At 45.4% G+C, this 6,301-nt stretch overlaps 1 non-coding gene across 1 annotated transcript; it reads right to left on the bottom strand.

Moving 5' to 3' along the window:
• Positions 1–510: 510 nt before the first annotated feature.
• trnai-uau (transfer RNA isoleucine (anticodon UAU)) lies at positions 511–605 on the bottom strand. The gene is made up of 2 exons: positions 568–605; positions 511–546 (listed from the first exon to the last, which is right to left on the bottom strand). It is a non-coding gene; the product is annotated as a tRNA-Ile (tRNA).
• Positions 606–6,301: the final 5,696 nt, after the last annotated feature.

Consider the following 6,301-nt stretch of genomic DNA (forward strand, 5'->3'; position numbering starts at 1 on the left):
GATTGAGGGGAGATTTAATAGAAGTCTACCAGATTATGACAGGCTTGGATAAGTTGGACAAGGAAACATTGTTCCCATTAACAGACTGCACAAGGAGTAGCGACCACAAATTGCCAGTTCTGTGGAAAAAAAAGGATGTTGGGGAGTATGAGGAAGCACTGTTTTTATATTTCAAGTGATAATGACCTGGAACTCGCTGCCCACAAGAGTGGTGGAAGCAGAAATGATCAATGCCTTCAGGAGGAATTCTGAGAAAAGCAGACTTGCAGGGCTACGGGCATCGAGCCTGACTGCGTTGCTCTGTGCAGAGATGGCATGGACCGAGTTGTCTCCTTCTCTGCTGGAAATAACTATGAAGTTTTGCAGTGCTCTCACCACATGTGGCTCCTGTTCCTTTGATGTCACCTCACAGTTATATTGTTCCCCTTTTTCTGGTCAGTTCAGACTAACGAACCACTGCTCTCTGCACTGTGTCGCTGTTTCTCATTGCTCCCCGTGTCTAAAATTCTGTGCTCCAAGTGAGGCTCGAACTCACAACCTCGGCATAGCTCATTAATTGCACTGCTGTATAAGTACCACGCACAAACCGATTGCGCCACAGGAGCCACACTGTTTTGCATGTAGTATGGGGAATTACAGGCAAGTTAGCCGAACATCAGTCGTCTGGAAAATGTCCGAATCTATCATCAAGGAAGTATTAACAAGCACTGGGAAAATCATTCTCTGATCAAACCAAGTCAACATGTTTTTACCGAATGGAAATCTTGATTGACAGACTTATTCCAGAATTCTGAGGATGTAACTGAAAGGGCAGGAATGTAGTATAATTGGATTTCCAAAAGGCATTCGGTAAGATGCCATCGAAGATTAATACACTAGATAAAGGCTCATGGAATTGAAGTAATATATTAACATGCAAGGAGGATTTAGAGGTTAACAGACAGAAAGCAACGAGTAGGGATAAATGGAGCATTTTCAAGATATCAGACTGCAACTCGTGGAGTGCCTCAAGGATCAGTGCTGGGGCCAAAGCTTTGTCCAATACCGAGTGTGTGGTGGAAGCGGATTCGGTCCTGGGTTGAAGAGAAGATTGGTCCTTATCATCATTGATGCCAGCCTCGAGAGAATTCCATTAAATCCACGTGCTATCAAGAGACGGGTGAAAGCACTGAATATAGAAAACACGATGGGCCCTGACATAATTCCAACTGTCAGACTGAAGACCTGTGCTCTATTTGAAATAAAAACAAAAAATGCTGGAAACACTCAGCAGGTCTGGCAGCATCTGTGGAGAGAGAAGCAGAGTTAACGTTTCAGGTCAGTGACCCTTCTTCAGAACTGGGAAATATTAGAAATGTAAAATGTTATAAGCAAGTAAAGTTTGGGTGGGGCAAGAGATAACAAGGAGAAGGTGTAGATAGGACAAGGTCACAGAATAGATGTGAAGGTCATGGAGCAAAGATATGTTAATGCTGTGCTAAAAGACAAAGCATTCGTACAGAAAGGGTGTTAACGGACTGGAAATTGAACAGCCACAAGGGCCAAAATGAAAAAAACAGTGGGTAAGCAAACTGAACAAACTAATGTATGGCAGATGAAGTATAATGTGAATAATGTGAGGTTATCCACTTTGGTAGCAAAAACAGGAAGGCAGATTATTATCTGAATGCCTATAAACTGAGAGAGGAGAATATGCAACGAGACCTGGGTGTTCTCGTACACCAGTCACTAAACGTAAGCATGCAGGTGCGACAGGTGTTTAAATAAAGGCAAATGTTATGTTGGCCTTCATTGCGATAGGATTCGAGTAAAGGAACAGGAATGTCTTGCTGCAATTATACAGGGCCTTGGTGAGGCCACACCTGGAATGCTGTGTAGTTTTGGTCTCCTTATCTGAAGTAGGATGTTCTTGCTACAGAGGGAGCGCAACAAAGGTGCACCAGACTGAATTTTGGGATGGCGAGACTGACATGTGAGAGATTGAATTGGTTAGGATTATATTCGCTGCAGTTCAGAAGAGTGAAGGGGCGGGGGGGGGGGCGTTGATGGGGTGGGGGTTAGGCGCTGCATCTCATAGAAACCTATAAATTTCTAATAGGCCTTGATAGGGTAGATGCAGGAAGGATGTTCCCGATGGTGGCGTGGTCCAGAACCAGGGGTCATAGTCCAAGGATACGGGGTAAACCATTGCTCAGTGATGCTCAGTTTGGGTTCTGCCAGGGCCAATCAGCTCCTGACCTCATTACAGCCTTGGTTCAAACATGGACAAAAGAGCTGAACTCAAGAGGTGAGGTGAGAGTGACTGCCCTTGACATCAAGGCAGCATTTGGCTGAGTATGGCATCAAGGAGCCATAGCAAAACAGAGGTCAATGGGAATCAGGGGGAACATCCTCCGCTGGCTGGAATCATATCTAGCGCAAAGGAAGATGGTTGTGGTTGTTGGAGGTCAATCATCTGAGCTCCAGGACATCACCGCAGGAGTTCCTCAGGATAGTGTCCTGGGCCCAACCATCTTCAGCTGCTTCATCAATGGCCTTCCTTCAATCATAAGGTCAGAAGTGGGGATGTTCACGGATGATTGCACAATGTTCAGCACCATTCGTGACTCCTCAGATACTGAAGCAGTCTGTGCAGAAATGCAGCAAGACCTGGACAATATCCAGGCTTGCGCTGATAAGTGGCAAGTAACATTCCCGCCATACAAGTGCCAGGCAATGGCCATCTCCAAAAGAAACAATCTATCCATCTCCCCTTGACATTCAACAGCATAACCATCGCAGAATCCCCAACTCTCAACATCCTAGGGGTTACCATTGACCAGAAACTGAACTGGAGTAGCCATATAAATATCGTGGCTGCAAGAGCAGGTCAGAGGCTAGGAATCCTGAGGCGAGTGACGCACCTCCTGACTCCCCAAAGCCTGTCCACCATCTACAAGGCACAAGTCAGGAGTGGGATGGAATACTCTCCACTTGCCTGGATGGGTGCAGCTCCAATAACACTCAAGAAGCTCGACACCATCCAGGACAAAGCAGCCCACTTGATTGGCACCCCATCTACAAACATTCACTCCCTCTACCACCGACGCACAGTGGCAGCAGTGTTTACCTTTCTTGAGTTGGCTGCTCACTTTGCTGGTTGGAAATGTTCAAATGTCTCAGTATCAATCAGAGATCGAGGATTTGTCGTAAACTGAACAAAAGGCAAAAAATGGGTGAGAAATAAACAAACAAATCAGCCTGTTGAAGGGGAAGAAATGGGAAAAGCAGCTAATATTAAAAGGCGTGGGCGAGCTTCACTGGTGTTCGAGTGGCGTGGGCTTAATGCATTCACTCTCGCGTTCTGGGTTTGATTCCTGGTCAGAAAGTAATCAGTTCTGTTACTGTTATGACAACTCTCACAAACGTGACTGACATTAAAAAAAACAGCAAATGGTTCGCAACTCTGCCGGTCATAGAGTTATACAGCAGAAAAACACGCCCTTTGGCCAATTGTGTCTGTGCTGGGAATGAAACACCTAATTATTCTAATCCCATTTTTCAGCACTTGGTCCATATCCTTGTATTCTCTGCCGTTTCAAGTGCTCATCGAAATACTTGGTAAATGTTGTGAGGGTTCCTGCCTCTGCCAATCCTTCAGGTGGTGTTGTCCAAATTCCAACCGCCCTCTGAGTGAACTTTCTCCCTCAAATCCATTCTAAACCTCCTGCCCCCCAGCTTAAATCTATGCCCCCTGGTTATTGACCCCTCCGCTAAGGTAAACGTTTCTTCCTATCTAACCTATCAATGCCCCTCATAATTTTGTATACCTCAATCATGTCCCCCTTCAGTCTTCTCTACTCCAAGGAAAATAACCAGAGCCATTTCAGTCTCTCTTCATAGCGGAAATGCTCCAGGTCAAGCAACATAGTCGTGAATCTCCTCTGCACCCTCTCCAGGGCAATCACATCCTTTCTATAGTGTGCTGCCCAGAGTACTGTGCACAGTACTCCAGCTGTGGCCTAACTAGCGTTTGATACAGCTCCATCATAACCTCCCTGCTCTTATATTCTATGCCTCGGCTGATAAAGGCAATTATCTCATATGCCTGCCTAACCACCTGATCTACCAGTGATGCTGCTTTGAGTGATCTGTAGACAAGTACACCAAGGTCCCTCTGACCGTCTGTATTTCCTGGGGTCCTACCATCCATTGTATATTCCCTTGCCTTGTTAGTCCTCCCAAAATGCATCACCTCACACTTATCAGGATCAAATTCCATTTGCCACTGCTCTGCCCATCTTACCAGCCCCTCTATACCGTCCTGTAATCTAAGGCATTCCTCCTCACTATTTATGACGCCACCAATTTTCGTGTCTTCTGCGAACTTAGTGATCACACCTCCTGTGTTCATGTCTAAATCATTAATGTACACTGCAAACAGCAAGGGTCCCAGCACTGATCCCTGCGCTACACCACTGGTCACAGGCTTCCACTCACAAAAACAACCCTCGACGACCACCCTCTGCCTCCTGCCACTAAGCCAATTGTGGATCCACTTTGCCAAATTTCCCTGCATCCCATGGGCCTTTACCTTCTTAACCAATCTCCCATGCGGGACCTTATCAAAAGTCTTACTAAAGTCCATTTGACTACATCAACTGGTTTACCCACATCTACACATCTAGTCACCACCTCAAAGAATTCAATCAGGTTAGTTAGACACGATCACCCACCCCCACCCCCCCACCCCTCCCCCTTACAAAGACATGTTGACTATCTCTGGTTAATCCCTGCCTCTCCAAGTGGAGATTAATCCTGTCCCTCAGAATTTCTTCCAATAGTTGCCCAACCACTAATGTTAGACTCACCAGTCTGTCATTACCTGCTTTATCCCTGCTACCCTTCTTGAATAAAGGTACCACATTCGCTGTCCTCCAATCCTCTGGTCTGTCTCCTGTGGCCAGAGAGGATCTGGACATTTGTGTCAGAGCCCCTGCTATCACCTCCCTTGCCTCACATCATAGCCTGGGATACATCTCATCTTGGCCTGGGGATTTATCAAATTTTAAGCCCGCTAAAACAGCTAATAATTCCTCCCTTTCAATGTTAATATGTTCAAGTATATCACAATCTCCCTCCCTGATCTCTACACCCACATCATCCTTCTCCATAGTGAACACAGGTGAAAAGTAATCTTTTGAAACCTCACCTATAACCTCCGGCTCCACACACAGATTGCCACTTTGGAATGTGGTTTAGATTAGAGATACAGCACTGAAACAGGCCCTTCAGCCCACCGAGTCTGTGCCGAACATCAACTACCCATTTATATTAATCCTACACTAATCCCATATTCCTACCAAACACCCCCATCTGTCCCTATATTTCCCTACCACCTACCTATACTAGTGACAATTTATAATGGCCAATTTACCTACCAACCTGCAAGTCTTTTGGCTTGTTGCGCTCCCTCGACAGCAAGAACATCCTACCTCAGATAAGGAGACCAAAACTACACAGTATTCCAGGTGTGGCCTCACCAAGGCCCTGTATAATTGCAGCAAGACATTCATGCTCCTGTACTCGAATCCTATCGCAACGAAGGCCAACATAACATTTGCATTTATTTGAACACCTGTCGCACCTGCATGCTTACGTTTAGTGACTGGTGTACGAGAACACCCAGGTCTCATTGGATATTCTCCTCTCTCAGTTTATAGGCATTCAGATAATAATCTGCCTTCCTGCTTTTGCCACCAAAGTGGATAACCTCACATTTATTCACATTATACTTCATCTGCCATACATTAGTTTGTTCAGTTTGCTTACCCACTGTTTTTTTCATTTTGGCCCTTGTGGCTGTTCAATTTCCAGTCCGTTAACACCCTTTCTGTACGAATGCTTTGTCTTTTAGCACACCATTAACATATCTTTGCTCCATGACCTTCACAGCTATTCTGTGACCTTGTCCTATCTACACCTTCTCCTTGTTATCTCTTGCCCCACCCACACTTTACTTGCTTATAACCTTTTACATTTCTAATATTTGCCAGTTCTGAAGAAGGGTCACTGACCTGAAACGTTAACTCTGCTTCTCTCTCCACAGATGCTGCCAGACCTGCTGAGTATTTCCAGCACTTTTTGTTTTTATTTCAAATAACCCTGGATGTTCGTTTCCCATCTCTGGTCAGCCTGCAGCGATGTCTCCGTAATCCCAACTATAACGCACCCATTTACATTCATTTGTGCAATGAATTCATCCACTTTATTGCTAATACCGACCATTCCCTGGTGTGCATCAAGGTTAGACTGAAACCAA

This window comes from Heterodontus francisci, chromosome 34, assembly GCF_036365525.1.
Source record: "Heterodontus francisci isolate sHetFra1 chromosome 34, sHetFra1.hap1, whole genome shotgun sequence".
Classification (NCBI taxonomy): Eukaryota; Metazoa; Chordata; class Chondrichthyes; order Heterodontiformes; family Heterodontidae; genus Heterodontus; species Heterodontus francisci.